Source organism: Euprymna scolopes, chromosome 46 (genome assembly GCF_053919585.1).
Source record: "Euprymna scolopes isolate OS-2025 chromosome 46, ASM5391958v1, whole genome shotgun sequence".
NCBI classification, from domain to species: Eukaryota; Metazoa; Mollusca; class Cephalopoda; order Sepiida; family Sepiolidae; genus Euprymna; species Euprymna scolopes.
This window is the reverse complement of record NC_136527.1, coordinates 62,320,992-62,341,839: the sequence shown is the minus strand read 5'-3', so window position 1 is coordinate 62,341,839 and position 20,848 is coordinate 62,320,992.

The window sequence follows — 20,848 nt, the reverse complement described above, 5'->3', positions numbered from 1 at the left end:
TCCAAAATTTAAATGCAGTGACAAGACGAGAAACACACCACACACCCTCCCCATTCAATCTTGTCAATACGATACCCCCAGGAAAAAAGAAAATTATTCTGGATGCCTGGAACGGATATCACAGTGTTCCTCTGGCTGTAAAGGCACGGGATGCCACCACTTTCATAACAGAATGGGGCAGATACAGGTATTTGCGAGCCCCCAAGGTTTCCAAGCGTCCAATGATGGTTACACAAAGAGATTCGACACCATTACAGAAGGTTTCCCTCGTGTTGCTCGCTGTGTGGACGACTCTCTCTTGTGGGATGATGATGATATGGCACTATCCTTTTGGCACACTATTAGATACATCATGCTATGTGCTGAAAATGGAATAGTATTTAACCCAGAAAAATTCCAATTTGCAAAAGACAATGTAGAGTTTGCTGGCTTCGACATCAGCCTAACAGGGTACAAACCATCTCAAAAATTACTTGAGGGCATCAGAAACTTCCCATCACCGACAAACATTACAGGAGTTAGATTTTTCTTTGGTTTGATAAACCAAGTTTCATATGCGTTTGCCCAAGCACCCATCATGTCACCCTTCAGAGAACTACTGAAACATAACAGCAGGTTTTACTGGGACGATACATTGTAACAACTCTTCCAGCAATCCAAGGAAACAATCCTAGAAAACATCCGGGAGGGCGTTCGAACATTCGAAATAAATCGCCCAACATGTCTGTCTACAGACTGGAGTCGAACAGGAATAGGATTTACCCTACTCCAAAAACATTGTGCATGCCCGTCCACAATGGACCACCGTTGTGGGCCAGGACATTGGAAAGTTGCATATGCTGGCTCCCGATTCACTAGACCTGCTGAGAACCGGTATGCACCAATTGAAGGGGAAGCTTTAGCTATAAAGAAAGCTGCAAAATGTTTGTTTTAGGCTGCCCCCACCTGATACTTGCTATTGATCACAAACCCCTTGTGCCGATATTCAATGATCGTAGCTTGGACGAAATAAAAAATCCCAGGATTTTAGATATCAGAGAGCAGACCCTGATGTACCAGTTCAGGGCCATATCAATACCAGGCGACGCCAATGGTGGAGCAAATGCCATGTCCCGTATCCCTACACATACCACCAAGGTCGCAGCAGCGGAATTGGATAGCATGGAAGAAGCATTGCAAGTTGGAATAGAATCCCGATACAACCAGGAAACATCTCCTATCAAGATGGTGTGCATACAGCAAGAAGCTGCGATGGATCGCCAATACATGAACCTCGTGGAAACAATAGAACAAGGATTCCCTGAACACAAGGATCTTCTACAGCCAAATATTAAAGAGTTTTGGAATATGCGAAGCAACCTATACACAGTTCAGTCTCTAGTATTCAAGGAAGGCCGCATATTAATTCCAAAAACCTACGTCGCGAACTCATCGACCAACTCCATGTTGGCCACCAGGGGGTCAATAGTATGAGAAGCAACGCCAGACAACGTTTTTTTTGGCCTGGTATGGGAGCACAATTGCAGGAAAAGCGCAATCAGTGCAAGCGCTGTAACGAAATTGCCTCCTCAAACCATAAAGAACCTGCAATGGAGCCTGTCCACCCAGAATACCCTTTCCAGTCGACAGTAACAGATATTTTCAACATGGCGGGACAGAAATATATGATATATGCTGACAGATATTCAGGTTGGACAGAGGTATCTTCAATGCAACAAGACGCCAGGATCTCCACAGTATGCAACATCTTACGCAGGTATTTTGTGAATTATGGTGTGCCGGAGGAAATTGTTTGTGACGGTGGACCCCCATACAACTCTGATGAGTGGAGGACATGGGGCATATCCCTCCGAGTCTCGTCGGCATATTATCCACAAAGCAATGGCAGAGCTGAGGCAGCTGTCCAGCATATGAAGAGGATATTAACAACAAATGTTAGCCCCAACGGTTCACTGGATACGGATGAAGTGGCAAAAGCACTGCTACTCCATCGCAACACACCACCACCTGACATAGGTGCGTCACCATCAGAACTTCTATTCGCTCGTCCCCTGAATGACCACTTACCAAACCCCACAAAATTTCGCCGCGAATGGTTGGAACTCGCCGAAATGCGTGAGAGGGCCATTAACCAGCGTTTCCTCAACAACATGAAACACACTGAAAACAGGCAACAACTCAACCCACTAAGAATTGGGAACATGTGTCAATTCAAAACCAACATGGACACAAACCACTGTGCTGGGATAACACTGGCACGATTGTTGAAACTCTCCCCCACAGACAATACCGTGTATTAGTTGATGGCAGCAGAAGAACCACACTCCGAAACCGCCGTTACCTTCGCAAAATAAGCACAGATAGCCGCAACCTGGCTCATGATAACACCCTACCAGATGACCTACCAAACAGAATCAGGATCCATTCCCCACAGTCACCTACAAACTCAAACCCAGTACGCCCAGACAGCCAACAACACCCTCAAATACAAATAACACCAACCACACCAGGTACTCAAATAAAGAATGAACCCCTGAAAATGACAGATACAGGGCAGAATGAAAGATCTGAAGCTAGGTCTAGACCTATCCGTAACAGACGATTACCGTCTAGATTTAAGGACTTCCAGCTTGGATGATAATAATAATAATAATAGTGGTAATAATAATAATGATAAAAAAAAAAAAAAATAAATAAATAAAAATAACATGTAAACATAACACTGAGTTATGTACCCTTAACCCGAGCTCTCCAGGAAGGAGGGAGAAAAGGGGACTGTCATGGCGGACCCAATAAAGGTATACATGTACGTCGCTTATCGAGGCTAACTACTGTGTCTTGTTGTCTTTCCCTTATGAGTGAAGTCCTTCCCTCTTAATTATACATATGTATCATTAGCTTTTTCGAGCAAAAGAATATTTTATCTACCCTAGGACAGGTATTACACATATCAAATAATTATACCTTATCTAGGATAAGTAATTTATACCATATATATGAAATAATGTTTCCTTTGCGGGATGGGTAATATACAACACATATTTAAAATAATTTTATCTTCCCTCGGACGGGTAATTAAAAAACATACATGAAACAATTTCACATACTATCGACAGGGATTGTACAACATGTTAAATAATTTCTCTTACCACCAAGGCTACCAGTATTTTAAGGAAACTTAAACAATTTTTAGAAAATAGATCATTAGGCTTTCCAAATTAGTACATAAATACATCATCTTGGTTAAGAATTAGGCAAGCATTATTTCATCATAAATTTTAATATTACTGGGTTTTTTCCTTCGTCACTATCGGCACTTAAATTGTAAGAAAAATTATGACATTTTTTAACAATGTCTCAGTAGGATTTTCAAATTAATGCATAAATACATTGACACAGTTAGTGATTAGACAACCTTTGCTTCATTATCAAATTTCACATTACTGTGTTTCATTTTAATTCCCCACTAACGACACCAAATCTTTTTTGAAAAATACTTCATTTTCTGAAGATTACTCAGTACGTTTTACAAACAAATACACAAATGTGTTAAGTTTAGTGATTAGGTAATCCTTGCTTCACTACAAAATTCCACATTACCGTGTTCTATTCCTCCCGACTACCGATGCCATATTTTTAAGTTAAATGATATAATTTCTGGAACATAACTGAGCAGGTTTTCCAAGTAAATATAGAAAAAAAAAAAAAAAAAAAAAAAATATGGATCACCCCCCTACAGAAACTGGCCTAGTAAACTTTCATAAAAAAAACAACAATATATATGAATAAACCTAATATTGAGATCGTAAACTGTTTTAGTCATATCCGGAAAAAACTTCACAAATAAAGTAATTTTGAGATTGAAAATTGTTTAAGCCATTTCCAGGACAAACTTTTCATTCTACCACCCTCATTTAATCCAAGCGACGCTGAGTATTCTGCTAGTATATATATATATGACCAAGCCAATGTTGCTTATCTTTGCTGATCTACATAAAGCATTTGGTATTCCCAAGTAGTCTCCCATCTGATAATGACCAGACTCCATGTAGCTTAACTTTGGTGATCTACATAAAGCATTTGGTATTCAACAGTAGTCACCCATCTGATAATGACCAAGACAAGGTTGCTTTACTTTGGTGATCTACATAAAACATTTGGTATTCCCAAGTAGTCTCCCATCTGATAATGGCCAGACTCCATGTTTCTTAACTTAAGTGATCTATACAAAGCATTTGGCATTCCCAAGTAGTCACCCATCTGATAATGACCAAAACCATTTTGTTTAACTTTGGTGATCTACATAAAGCATTTGGTATTCCATCTGATAATGATTAAGACTATGTTGCTTAACTTTTGTTATTTACATGAAGCATTTGATAATCCCAAGTAGTTACCCATCTGATTATAGCCAGACTCCATGTTGCTTAATTTTAGTGATCTATACAAAGCATTTGGTATTCCCAAGTAATCACCCATTTGATAATGACCAAGCACATGGTTCTTAACTTTGGTGATCTACATAAAGCATTTGGTATTCCCAAGTAGTCACCCATTTGATAATGACCAAGCCCATGTTGCTTAACTTTGGTGATCTACATTAAGCATTTGGTATTCCCAAGTAGTCACCCATCTGATTATAGCCAGACTCCATGTTGCTTAATTTTAGTGATCTATATAAAGCATTTGGTATTCTCAAGTAATCACCCATTTGATAATGACCAAGCACATGGTTCTTAATTTTAGTTATCTACATAAAGCATTTGGTATTCCCAAGTAGTCACCCATTTGATAATGACCAAGACAATGTTGCTTAGCTTTGGTGATCTACATAAAGCATTTGGTATTCCTAAGTAGTCACCCATTTGATAATGACCAAGACAATGTTGCTTAACTTTGGTGATCTATATAAAGCATTTGGTATTCCCAAGTAGTAATGACCAGACTCCATGTCGCTTAACTCTGTTGATCTACATAAAGCATTGGTGTATTTCCAAGTAGTTACCAATATGATAATGACCAGTCTACATTTTGCTTAACTTTGGTGATCTACAAAAAACATTTGGTATTCCCAAATAGTCACCCATCTGATAATGACCTGATTATGTTGCTTAACTTTGCTGATCTACATAATGCATTTGTAATTCCCAAGTAGTCACCGATCGGATAATGACCAAACTCAATGTTGCGTAACTTTTATGATCTTGGTAAAGCATTTGGTATTCCCATGTAGTCATCCATCTGATAATGACCAGACCCCATGTTTCTTAAGTTTGGTGATCTACATAAAGCATTTTGTATTCTCAAGTAGCTCCTTCAAAATTTTTCAAATTGTATCTATACTGCACAAGCTCAAAGTTTTTGCAAATCGGACCTATACTGCACATGCACCTTAAAATTTTTCAAATCGGGCATATATTGCACAAGCACCTTAAAATTATCACCTCAAACCTATACTGCAAAAGCTCCTTCAAAATTATCACCTCAAACCTATACTGCAAAAGCTCCTTCAAAATTATCAAATCGGACCTATCCTGCACCTTCCAAATTGTAAAATCGGACTTATCCAGCACAAGCCCCATCAAAATTGTATAATCGGACCTATACTACACAAGCACGTTCAAAATTGTCAAATTGAACATATAATGCACAAGTACCTTAAAAACTGTAAAATCAGATCTATACTGCACAAGCACCTTCAAAACTGTCAAATCGGGCCTATACAGCACAAGCCCCTTCAAAATGTTTCAAACCAGACCTATACTACACAAAGCACCTTCAAAATTTTATAAATCGGATATATACTGCACAAGCAATTAAAGATTTGTCAAATCGGACCTATACTGCACATGCACCTATAAATTTTTCAAATCGGACGTATACTGCACAAACATATTTAAAACTGTCAAAATGGATTATACTGCACAAGCACTTTCAAAATTGTCGAATCGGACCCATACTGCACAAGCACCTTCAAAATTGGCAAATCGAACCTATACTGCACAAGCACCTTCAAAATTTCTCAAATTGTACCTATCCTGCACAAGCACTTTAAATTTTTTTAAATTGGACCATATTGCACAAGCACCTTAAAACGTTTCAAATAAGGCCTATACTGTACAAGCACAATAAATTTTTCAGATCGGACATATACTGCACAAGCCCCTTCAAAATTTTAAAATCGGACCTATACTGCACAAGCCCCTTCAAAATTATCCAATCGGACCTATACTGCACAGTCACCATCACAATTTTCAAATCGGACCTATACTGCACAAGCATCTTCAAAATTGTAAAATCGAACCCATACTGCAGAAGCCCCTTAAAAATTGTAAAATCGGACCCATACTGCGCAAGCACCTTCAAAATTGTCAAATAGGGCCTATACTGCACAAGCATCTTCAAAATTGTAAAATCGAACCCATACTGCAGAAGCCCCTTAAAAATTGTAAAATCGGACCCATACTGCGCAAGCACCTTCAAAATTGTCAAATAGGGCCTATACTGCACAAGCATCTTCAAAATTGTAAAATCGAACCCATACTGCAGAAGCCCAAAAATTTTTCAAATCGTATCTATACTGCACAAGGACTTTACAAATTGTCAAATCAAATGTATACTGCACAAGCACCTTACCAATTGTCAAATCAAACCTATACTGCACAAGAAACTTTTAAAATTATCGAATCGAACCTATACTGAACAAGCACCGTCACAATTTTCAAATCGGACCTATACTGCACAAGCACCTTCAAAATTGTCAAATCAGACCTATACTGCACAAGCATCTTCAAAATTGTAAAATCGAACCTATACTGCACAAGCCCCTTAAAAATTTTAAAATCGGATCTATACTGTGCAAGCACCTTAAAAATTGTCAAATAGGGCCTATACTGCACAAGCACCTGCAAAATTTTTCAAATCGGACCTATACTACACAAGGACTTTACAAATTGTCAAATCAAACCTATACTGCACAAGCCCCATCAAAATTATCAAATCGGACCTATACTGCACAAGCATCTTCAAAATTGTCAAATCCGACCTATACTGCACAAGCAACTTTTTAAATTATCGAATCGAACCTAGACTGAACAAGCACGTTCAAAATTGTCGAATCAGACCTATACTGCACAAGCACCTTCAAAATTGTCAAATCAGACTTATACTGCATAAACGCCTTATCATTTTTCAAATCGAACTTACACTGCACAAGCACCTTCAAAATGTTTCAAACCGGACCTATACTGCACAAGCACCTTCAAAATTTTTCAAATTGAACTTATACTGCGCAAGCACCTATGTCATACAATCCCGGGCGACACATGGTGTTCTGCTAGTACATATACACCAATTTTATCCAATCCTGGGCTATGCCGGGTATTCTGCTAGTACAACTATGTAATACAATCCCGGGCGACGCTGGGTATTAGACTAGTACATTTATCAACCAATCTTATTCGATCCCAGGCAACGCTGGGTATTTTTCTAGGAAACATTCAATGTATTTCCACCTACGTCGGATAATCTGCTAGTATACTTTTATATGAATTCCTTAACCTTCCTCCTTAACTGAAGATTATATAAAAAAACATAACCTTCCAATACTAAGAATGGCTTTCTGAATAATAATGGTTTTATTTCAGAATTTGGAATCAGCAGTTTAGCGATGTGTGATGTTTGAATATGACATCTTGTTTCAATATACTATACGATAAATTGTCGCATTTTTTTTACTTGTTCTTTTGGCTAAATCAAAGGCTTAGAATTCAAGCGGTCTCATCTTTCGCCCCCACCCCCACTAAAAAAAATAAGGAGGAGGTCATGCTTTGCATGTCAAGCTTTAGAGAAATAAACGTCACTCGAAAATAAGGATGGCCTTCTAAATAATAATGTTTTTAGTTCAGATGTGATTTTTGGAATATGACATCTTGTCTCAATTTAGTAATCGATAAATATAAATGATGCATCTTTTTATAATAGAAGATAATGCCCGGTAGAAAATTAAGTTGTATAAGACGGTTACTTGGTCTTTTGGTTAAGATCAAAGTGCAGTATCTGTTCTTATAATTCAAGCGGTCTCATCTTTCGCCCCCCTTCCACTAAGAAAATAAGGGGGAGGTTATACCTGGGATCTGAACTGTAGAGAAACAAAGTTACTCGAAAATAAGGAGGATTTATGCCTGGGATGTCACCAAATCCATTAACTGAAATTTCGTATTATATTAAAATGTGTAAGTATAAGGGTGTAGTGAAACAAACGCTGATCAACTCATATTATGCTTCCCCCCCCTTTCCTTCATACTTACCTATATGTAATGTTTTAGATTTAGAAAATGCACTGTTTTAAAATAAACATAGTAAATCGATTCTCGTCGGTAAAAAAGTTCAATCACTAATAATTTTATTTTCCCCTCTTCAATTTTCGTGTAAATTTGGGATTCTATGTTTTGAAATGCCATAATTACGTTGGTACTAAGTTTTCAACTTAAAAATTAATATTTAGCTCTGGGTTATAATATCAAGTTACCCTTTGAAGGCAGTTAATTTGTGTATTAGCAGCCACCATTACAGCTTGCAGACATCAGGTCACGTGACATGAATCAGCGTTTTTTAAATTACATAGAATTTAACGTTAAAATGTCACCCCCCCCTGCAGAAAAACGGTCAGCTGACACATTTAGAGGGGTCCTTTTGGGCCAAAATTTTGATATTTGTTGTCCGGAGGGGCGAGCTTTAATATGATACCAAGTTTGTTAATTTTTGTTCTATCTGTCGAAAGTTTTTAGCGGACATACAAACACACAAAGAAACACTCACACACATTTTGCCTTTTATATATATATATACTAGCAGGGCTACCCGGCGTTGCTCGGGACCGTATAAACAATGAAAAAACAAAAGCAGATATTGAACATATGTTTTATTCTTAGGGGAGAGGAATCTTTCATCTCTATGTATTATTTGTTTTATCTACCCTAGGACTGGTATTGTTCATGTTTTATCCCTAGCATAGGTAATTTACAGCATGTATATGAAATTGTTTTACCTTAGGGAGAAGAGAACAGGTAATATACAACATAATGTGTCTATATTACATCCCTGGCAACGCCTAGAAACCAGCTAGAACATGTATTTAAGTCAATCTTTATTACATCCTGGGCTATGCCGGGAAACCAGCTAATCTCTATTTAGTGACTTGACCACCAAAATACCTCCCTAAGTCTGTCCTTTCTTTTGAACTTATTAGATATAGGTATCTAGAAATGTGTGTGAAATTTTGTTGAATGCATTGTTCACTATGATTTTCTTATTGTTCTACACAATATCAACTGTAGCGAAATAACACAGTAAACTTAGTGTAGTGTAAGAATAAAGAGCAAAAGAAAAAATTAGAATCATATTCTGTAATTGCAAATCTAAATTTGCTAGCGTGTACCAGTATTTGCCAGGTTGTGGAAATTTGGAATTTATAACATATGTAGTGGCCTTTTCCTAGATACCTATTGCTAAAAATTATACCTTCATTTTGTTAGAAAAATCTCTCTTCGGATGCCCTGCATCATCCAAAATAAAAACAAATATTTTTATAATTGTTTCAGTACATTGCTACACAATGTGACATTTGTTGGCGTTTGTAAAAAAAATCATGAATGTGCTTATATTCCAAAAAAGAAAATATCAGTGCACAGTATTGAAAGTGTTTGAGATTCAAAAGTCTGTAACATTTCTACTAACTTCATAAGATGTCATGTGAGAAACTGAATTGAATATCAAGACATTATCTGAAGCGTTTTTATTTTGGTATAACGTATGTGTTTACAGTGAACCTTAACTTTTAATAAACAGCTTGGTATGCAATGACATAGGCTAAGAATCTTAGACAAAATATATATAAATTGGAAAAATGTGTGAACAAATGAAAAAAAAAATGATCCGCTCCACTTGATGACATCAAGCACAGTAATATTTTAGTGAAGAAAATATGAAATTGATGTTCAGTGATTAGTTTGGATGAATGAGAAAATGTAATTGTTTGATGCATAAAAAATAACTCATTTGCTGTATTTGATATTAAGCAGCAAAATATAGTGATTTGAATATTAAGGAAAACATCAAATCAGATTATGTAAAAAAAAAAGATGAAATTAGAAAATATATATTTTATGTTTATGAGTTTTGCCAATCAAAATTTTTTGGCAGAAATTGGGTGATTACCATGCAATTTTATTTTGGTAAAATTCTTGAATTATTTCAATGTTTATTATAATTTCTTATTAGTGACTTGTTATCATCAAAATCCGCCCCAAAGAGCGTCCTTTCTTTTATTAGGTATCAAAATAGGTATCCAGATTTCTACTTCTATACAAATGTGATATTTCAGATCATTAGATAAAAAATTTGTTGCATATATAGGTTGAGAATTGTTCTCTCTCATTCTCTCTCTCACACACACATTCTCACTTTTATAGATATAATAGATAAATTATGCTTGATATATTTCCATATGTCTGAATAATCTATATACAAATTTTCAAATCTGTAGATAAAAAATCTGTTGAGTATATAGGTTGAGAATTGTTCTCTCTCTCTCACACACACACATTTTCACTTTTATAGATATAATAGATAGATTATGCTAGATATATTTCTATATGTCTGAATACGCTACATACAAATTTTCAAATCTGTAGATAAAAAATTTGTTGAGTATATAGGTTGAGAATTGTTCTCTCTCTCTCACACACACACATTTTCACTTTTATAGATATAATAGATAGATTATGCTAGATATATTTCCATAAGTCTGAATTCCCCTATATACAAATTTTCAAATCTGTAGATAGAAAAATTGTTGAGTACATAGGTTGAGAATTGTTCTCTCTCTCTCTCACAGACACACACATTTTAACTTTTGGAGATATAATAGATAGATTATGCTAGATATATTTCCATATGTCTGAATACCCTTTATAACAAATTTAAAATCTGTAGATAAAAAATTTGTTGAATATATAGGCTAAGAATTGTTCTCTCTCTCTCTCGCTACCTCACACACACACACACAAACATTCTGACTTTTAAAGATATAATAGATAGACTATGCTAGATATATTCCATATGTCTTAATACCCTATATACAAATTTTCTAATTGGTAGATAAAAATTTTTTTGAATATTTTCAATCCTTATCCTCGAGTGGCGTCTGGGCCTTGATAAGTGGTAATGCGTATTTAGCAAAATATAAATATATATATAACAAATTTACTGAATTTCCATTACTAACTATTACTGTATTGTCCAATTGACTACTGCACTTTTGAACCGTTATCCTCGAGTGGCCTCTGGGCCTTGAGAAGTAGTAATTACTAACGATTACTATATTGTCCAATTGACTACTGCACTTTTTAACCCTTAATCTCGGGTGGCCTCTGGGCCTTATTGTCCAATTGACTACTTTGGACTTTTTAACTCTTATCCTCGAGTGGCCTCTGGGCCTTGATAAGTGGAAATGACTAAGTAACAAAAAAATAGGTATATAACAAATTGCCCGAATTTCCATAACTAACGATTACTATATTGTCCAATTGACTAATGTGCACTGTTCAATCCTTATCCTCGAATGGCCTCTGGGCCTTGATAAGTGGTAATGCGTATTTAACAAAATATAAATATATATATAACAAATTTCCCGCATTTCCATTACTAACGATTACTATATTGTCCAATTGACTACAGCACTTTTCAACCCTTATCCTCGAGTGGCCTCTGGGCCTTGATAAGTGGTAATATCCTTGAGTGGCCTCTTGGCCTTGATAAGTGGTAATGCCTAAGTAACAAAAAAATAGTTATATAACAAATTTCCCGAATTTTCATTACTAACGATTACTACTGTGCACATCCTTATCGTCGAGGGGCCTGTGGGCCTTGATAAATGGTAATGCGTATGTAACAAAATATAAATATATATATAACAAATTTACTGAATTTCCATTACTAACGATTACTATATTGTCCAATTGACTACTGCACTTTTAAACGCTTATCCTCGAGTGGCCTCTGGGCCTTGATAAGTTGTAATACCATCGAGTGGCCTTTCGGCTATGATAAGTGGTAATGCCTAAGTAATAAAAAAATAGGGATATTACAAATATCCCGCATTTCCATTACAACCGATTACTACTGTGCACTTTTCAATCCTTATCCTCGAGTGGCCTGTGGGCTATGATAAGTGGTAATGCGTATGTAACGAAATATTAATATATATATCACAAATTTACTGAATTTCCATTACTAACAATTACTATATTGTCCCATTGACTACTGCACTTTTAAACGCTTATCCTCGAGTGGCCTCTGGGCCTTGATAAGTGGTAATACCATCGAGTGGCCTCTGGGCCTTCATAAGTGGTAATGCCTAAGTAACAAAAAAATAGGTATATTACAAATATCCCGCATTTCCATTACAACCGATTACTACTGTGCACTTTTTAATCCTTATCCTCGAGTGGCCTGTGGGCTTTGATAAGTGGTAATGCGTATTTAACAAAATATTAATATATATATAACAAATTTACTGAATTTCCATTACTAACGATTACTATATTTTGTCCAATTGACTACTGCACTTTTCAACCCTTATCCTCTAGTAGCCTCTGGGCCTTGATAAGTGGTAATGCCTAAATAACAAAATATAAATATATATATAACAAATTTCCCGACTTTCCATTACTAACAATTACTATGTTGTCCAATTGACTACTGCAATTTTCAACCCTTATCCTCGGGTGGCCTCTGGGCCTTATTGTCCAATTGACTGCTGTGCAAATTTTAACTCTTATCCTCGAGTTGTATCTCGGCCTTGATAAGTGGAAATGCCTAAGTAACAAAAAAAAAGTATATAACAAATTTCCCGAATTTGACTACTGTGCACTTTTGAACTCTTATCCTCGAGTGGCCTCTGGGCCTTGATAAGTGGTCATATATATTTTTTACAAAATATATATATATATATATATATATATATATATAAAAAAATAGGTTGGAGTCACTGAATAACTCATCCTCCCGTTAAAGCGGTTCCATCCTCTTTCCCGAATTTGACTACTGTGCACTTTTCAACTCTCATCCTCGAGTGGACTATGGGCCTTGATAAGTAGTAATATATATTTTATGCAACATATATATATATATATATATATATAACAAAATAGGTTGGAGTCGCTGAATAACTCATCCTCCCGTTAAAGCGGTTCCATCCTCTTTCCCGAATTTGACTACTGTGCATTATCCAACACTCATCCTCGAGTGTCCTATGGGCCCTGATAAGTAGAAATATATATTTTTTAATAAATATATATATATATATATATATATATATATATATATATATATATATATATATATATAACAAAACAGGTGTGAGTCGCTGAATTATTCATCCTCCTGTTAAAGCGGTTCAGTACTCTTTCCCGAATTTGACTACTGTGGACTTTTAAACTCTCATCCTCGAGTGTGGCCCATGGGCCTGTATAAGGGGTAATATATATTTATTACAATATATATATATATATATAACAAAATAGGTTGGAGTAGCTGAATAACTCTTTCCCGAATTTGACTACTGTGCCAATTTCATCCTCGAGTGGCCTATGGGCCTTGATAAGTGATAATATATATTTTTTCATAAATATATATATATATATATATATATATATAACAAAATAGGTTGCAGTTGTTTAATAACTTATTTAAAGCGGTTCCCTCCTCTTTCCCGAATTTGACTACTGTGCAATTTTCAACTCTTATCCTCGCGTAGCCAATGGGCCTTGATAAGTGGTAATATATAGTTTGTACAAAGTGTGTGTGTGTGTATATATATATATATATATATATATATAACAAAATAGGTTGGAGTCGCTGTATAACTCAATCTCCTGTTATAGCGGTTCCATCCTCCTTCACGAATTTGACTACTGTGGACTTTTAAACTCTCATCCTCGAGTGGCCTATGGGGTATAAGTGGTAATATATATTTTATACCAAATATATAAATATATATATATATATATATAACAGAATAGGTTGGAGTCGCTGAATAACTCATCCTCCCGTTAAAGTGGTTCGATCGTCTTTCCCGAATTTGACTACTGTGCAAATTTCATCCTCGAATGGCCTATGGGCCTTGATAAGTGGTAATATATATTTTTTCATAAATATAGATATATATATACAACAAAATAGGTTGCAGTTGCTTAATAACTCATCCTCCTGTTAAAGCGATTCCATTCTCTTTCCCGAATTTGACTACTGTGCACTTTTCAACTCTTATCCTCGCGTAGCCAATGGGCCTTGATAAGTGGTAATATATAGTTTGTACAAAGTATATATATATATATATATATATATATATATATATAACAAAATAGGTTGGAGTCGCTTAATAACTCATTCTCCCGTTAAAGCGGTTCCATCCTCCTTCCCGAATTTGACTACTGTGCACTTTTAAACTCTCATCCTCGAGTAGCCTATGGGCCTTGATAAGTGGTAATATATATAGTTTCTAAAAAATGTATATATATATATAACAAAATAGGTTGGTGTCGTTGAATAACTCATCCTCCTGTTAAAGTTGTTCCATCCTCTTTCCCAAATTTGACTACTGTGCACTTTTGAACTGTCATCCTCGAGTTGCCTATTGGCCTTGATAAGTGCTAATATAGAGAGAAGAGACACAGGGTGAGAGAGAGAGAAGATAAAGAGGGTGAGAGAGAGGCAGAAGAGAAAGTTGTTCCATCCTCTTTCCCAAATTTGACTACTGTGCACGTTTGAACTCTCATCCTCGAGTTGCCTATTGGCCTTGATAAGTGCTAATATAGATAGAATATATATATATAACAAAATAGGTTGGAGTCGCTGAATAACTCAATCTCCTGTTATAGCGGTTCCATCCTCCTTCCCGAATTTGACTACTGTGCACTTTTAAACTCTCATCCTCGAGTAGCCTATGGGCCTTGATAAGTGGTGATATATATAGTTTCTAAAAAATGTATATATATATATAACAAAATAGGTTGGTGTCGTTGAATAACTCATCCTCCCGTTAAAGTTGTTCCATCCTCTTTCCCAAATTTGACTACTGTGCACTTTTGAACTGTCATCCTCGAGTTGCCTATTGGCCTTGATAAGTGCTAATATAGAGAGAAGAGAAACAGGGTGAGAGAGAGAGAAGATAAAGAGGGTGAGAGAGAGGCAGAAGAGAAAGTTGTTCCATCCTCTTTCCCAAATTTGACTACTGTGCACGTTTGAACTCTCATCCTCGAGTTGCCTATTGGCCTTTGTAAGTGCTAATATAGATAGAATATATATATATAACAAAATAGGTTGGAGTCGCTGAATAACTCAATCTCCTGTTATAGCGGTTCAATCCTCCTTCCCGAATTTGACTACTGTGCACTTTTAAACTCTCATCCTCGAGTAGCCTATGGGCCTTGATAAGTGGTAATATATATAGTTTCTACAAAATGTATATATATATATATATATATAACAAAATAGGTTGGTGTCGTTGAATAACTCATCCTCCCGTTAAAGTTGTTCCATCCTCTTTCCCAAATTTGACTACTGTGCACTTTTGAACTGTCATCCTCGAGTTGCCTATTAGCCTTGATAAGTGCTAATATAGAGAGAAGAGAAACAGGGTGAGAGAGAGGCAGAAGAGAAAGTTGTTCCATCCTCTTTCCCAAATTTGACTACTGTGCACGTTTGAACTCTCATCCTCGAGTTGCCTATTGGCCTTGATAAGTGCTAATATAGATAGAATATATATATATAACAAAATAGGTTGGAGTCGCTGAATAACTCAATCTCCTGTTATAGCGGTTCCATCCTCCTTCCCGAATTTGACTACTGTGCACTTTTAAACTCTCATCCTCGAGTAGCCTATGGGCCTTGATAAGTGGTGATATATATAGTTTCTAAAAAATGTATATATATACATAACAAAATAGGTTGGTGTCGTTGAATAACTCATCCTCCCGTTAAAGTTGTTCCATCCTCTTTCCCAAATTTGACTACTGTGCACTTTTGAACTGTCATCCTCGAGTTGCCTATTGGCCTTGATAAGTGCTAATATAGAGAGAAGAGAAACAGGGTGAGAGAGAGAGAAGATAAAGAGGGTGAGAGAGAGGCAGAAGAGAAAGTTGTTCCATCCTCTTTCCCAAATTTGACTACTGTGCACGTTTGAACTCTCATCCTCGAGTTGCCTATTGGCCTTTGTAAGTGCTAATATAGATAGAATATATATATATAACAAAATAGGTTGGAGTCGCTGAATAACTCAATCTCCTGTTATAGCGGTTCAATCCTCCTTCCCGAATTTGACTACTGTGCACTTTTAAACTCTCATCCTCGAGTAGCCTATGGGCCTTGATAAGTGGTAATATATATAGTTTCTACAAAATGTATATATATATATATATATATATATAACAAAATAGGTTGGTGTCGTTGAATAACTCATCCTCCCGTTAAAGTTGTTCCATCCTCTTTCCCAAATTTGACTACTGTGCACTTTTGAACTGTCATCCTCGAGTTGCCTATTAGCCTTGATAAGTGCTAATATAGAGAGAAGAGAAACAGGGTGAGAGAGAGGCAGAAGAGAAAGTTGTTCCATCCTCTTTCCCAAATTTGACTACTGTGCACGTTTGAACTCTCATCCTCGAGTTGCCTATTGGCCTTGATAAGTGCTAATATAGATAGAATATATATATATAACAAAATAGGTTGGAGTCGCTGAATAACTCAATCTCCTGTTATAGCGGTTCCATCCTCCTTCCCGAATTTGACTACTGTGCACTTTTAAACTCTCATCCTCGAGTAGCCTATGGGCCTTGATAAGTGGTAATATATATAGTTTCTAAAAAATGTATATATATATATATATAACAAAATAGGTTGGTGTCGTTGAATAACTCATCCTCCCGTTAAAGTTGTTCCATCCTCTTTCCCAAATTTGACTACTGTGCACGGTTGAACTCTCATCCTCGAGTTGCCTATTGGCCTTGATAAGTGCTAATATAGATAGAAGGGAAAGAGGGTGAGAGAGAGAGAGAAGATAAAGAGGGTGAGAGAGAGAGAGAAGATAAAGAGGGTGAGAGAGAGAAAGAAGAGAATGAGGGTGAGAGAGAGAAAGAAGAGAATGAGGGTGAGAGAGAGAGAGAGAAGAGAAAGAGGTGTAGAGAGAGAGAGAGAGAGAGAGAGAGAGAGAGAGAGAGAGAAATATGGTGATAGAGAGAGAGTAGAGAAAGAGGTAGAGAGAGAGAAGGGGGTGAGAGAGAGAGAAGAGAAAGGGAGTGAGAGAGAGAGAGAGAGAGAGAGAGAGAAGAGAAAGACGGCGAGAGAGAGAGAGAGAGAGAGTGAGAGAAGAGGGTAAATGTGCATCTTTTTTTATAGTAGGTAATGCTTGGGAAAACTGTGCACGCGACCTAATTTTCGTGTATTTAAGCGGCCTCATACTGATACCCACCCCTCCCCCTTACATTTTAACATAGGTAGGAGGTAAAAACAAAATGGCTAAAGGATTGTTTACATGGTAAACTATAGCAAAGAGCAAACTCATCTTTGCCGGTAAAAAACTTCAAGCAAAAATAAAAACATTTTCCCTACGTCAATTTTCGTGTAATTTTGGGATTCTGCTTTTTGAAGTGCGATAAATCCGTTGGTAATAACGGTTTGACTCGAAAACTAATATTTAACTGTGTTATAGTATCAATTACTCCTCGAAGGCAGCTTAAATGTACCTCAGCGCAGCCGACATTTTTCTGAGCTGACGTCACGTCATGTGACACGTAATGAATAACGTTAAAATGACAGGTTTTTTGGGCCCCCCCCCTGGGAGAAAAATGATCAGTTCACCCCCTTCTAGTTGTCCGTTTGACGTGAAATTTCGATATTTGTCATCCGGGTGATCAAGGTTCAATATGATACCTAATTTGTCAACTTTGGTTGTGTTTGTCAAAAGTTTTAGCGTTATAAACAAACATACATACATACATACACACACACACAGATTTTTGGCTTTTATATATATAGATATACTAGCGGGGCTACCCGGCGTTGCTCGGGACCGTACACATAATGAAAAAATTGATTATTCTTATGAGAGAGGAATTTTGTATGTTTATGTATCATTTGCTATTTCGAGCAAAAGAATATTTTACCTACATAAGACGGGTATTACACATATGAAATAATTGTATCTTACCTAGGGTAGGTAATTTACAGCATGTATATGCAACGACAGGTAATATGCAACACATTTATCTCATCAAATCCCAAGCGATTCCAGGTATTTTGCTAATATATATATATTCACCTAATTCATTCAATCCCGGGCAACGCTAGGTGTTTTGCTAGTATATATCTCAATCAATCTCATGAAATCCTGGGCGATGCAAGGTATTCTGTTAGTATATATTTCAATCAATCTAATTCAATCCAAGGCAGCGCCAAGTATTCTGCTAGTATATATTTGCATCTATCTCATTACATCCCAGCTGACCATGTATTCTGCTTGCATGTATCTCATTAAATTCAGGGTGACTCCTAGTAATCTGTAAGTATATATGTTGACGTATCTCGTTGAATCCCATAATTCTTGGATTGTTACACATTTCCACAATTTAACCCACATTATCGCTCACCTGTCTAAAATAATAACTTTAAGACATTGTCTTGGCTGGTTTTTCATTACAAATACATCATCAAAATAACTCATATTTAATCATTTTTCATATTTTTTTGATATGTTACTAATTTACACAACCATGTCACATGATTTAACTTACATTATTGCTTCCACTCTTACTAAAATAAAAACATTGATACATAGGCTATGGTATGTTACTAATTTCTGCTATCATTTTTTATGAGTAAATCCACATTATCGCCCCCTTCTATCACTATAATAATAACTTTTAGACATTGTATGGCTGGTTATTTCGTTACAAACCCACCAACAAAGTAACTCACATTATATAATTTTTCATAATTCTTGGATATGTAACTAATTTCGACGATTGTTTTTAATGAAGTAACCCAAATAATCACCACCTCTTGCTAAAATAATAACTTTCATAAATTGTCTGGTATGTCTACTTCATTATGAATATACCAATCAAATAACTCACATTTCATCATTTTTCATAATTTTTGGATATGTTGCTAATTTCAAACGTCATTTTTTCTGAGTTCAATCACATAATCCCTCTCCTCTTACTAAAGTAATACCTTTGAGACATTTCTCAGCTGTTTATTTCATTACAAACACATCAATAAAATACATCACACTTCATCATTTTTTCATAATTTTTGGATATGTTGCTAATTTCAACCGTCATTTTCATCTCCTCTTACTAAAATAATACCTTTGAGACACTTCTAAGTTGTTTATTTCATTACAAACACATCAATAAAATACCTCACATTTCATTATTTTTCATAATTCTTGGATATGTCATGAATTTCGACAATCAAATTTAATGAGTGCGCACATATAATCGCCCAATTCTTATTAAAATCATAAATTTGCTACATTGACTGGGCTGTTTATTTCATTATAAACACACCAATCAAATAACTAAAACTTCATTTTTCATGATTCTTGGATGTGTTACTAATTTCGACAATAATTTTTCAAGAGTTATCCACATTATCGCCACCTCCTATTACTAAAATAATAACTTTCAGACATTGTATGGCTGTTTTTTTTTTTCATTACAAACACACCTATCAATTTACTCACAGTTTACCAGTTTTCATTATTCTTGGATATGTTACTAATTTCGAGAATTATTGTTAATAAAGTAACCCAAATAATCGCCCCCTCATTAACCGACATGATCCCGTTCCTCTTACAAAAATAACAACTTTGATACATCTTCTAGCTTGTCTATTTCATTACGAACACACCGATCAAATAACTCACATTTAATCATTTTTCATTATTCTATGATATGTTACTAATCATTGTTTAAGATTTAACCCGCATAATCGACCCCCTCTTACTAAAATAAAAACTTTCAGACAATATCTGGGCTGTTTATTTCATTATATAAACACACCAATCAAATAACTCATATTTTATCATTTTTCATAATTCTTAGATATGTTACAAATTTTGACAATCGTTTTATTTTATTTAAGATTTTTCATGATTTAACCCAGATAATCCCTTTTCCTCTTACTAAAATAATACATTTGATAAATTGTCTGGGCTGTCTATTTAATTACAAACATACTAATAAAATTACTCACATGTCATCATTTTTCATAATTCTTGGATATTTTATTAATTTCGATAATCATTTTTCTTGATTTAACACTAATTATAGCCCCCTTCTTTCTAAAATTATAACTTTAATACATCATCTTGGCTTTCTATTTTATCAAGAACACACCAAACAAATAACTCAAATTCACTCATTTTTAATAATTCTTGGATATGTTACTAATTTTTACGGTCATTTTTTTTTATCATATAACCTACATAATTAACCCCCTTTACTAAAATAATAACTTTCACACGAAGCTACATCCAAGCGAGATCACTTGCATATTATAACAATGATTGTATATTATTCTAATGGTATTTGACAATGAAGCTACATAAAAGGGACATCACTTAAATATTATAACAATGATTGTATATTATTCTAATGGTATTCGACAATGAAGCTACACACAAGGGAGGTCACCTATATAATAAAACAATGATTTCATTTTAATCTAATGGTATTCGACAATGAAGCTACACCCAAGGGAGGTCACTTACATATTATAACAACAA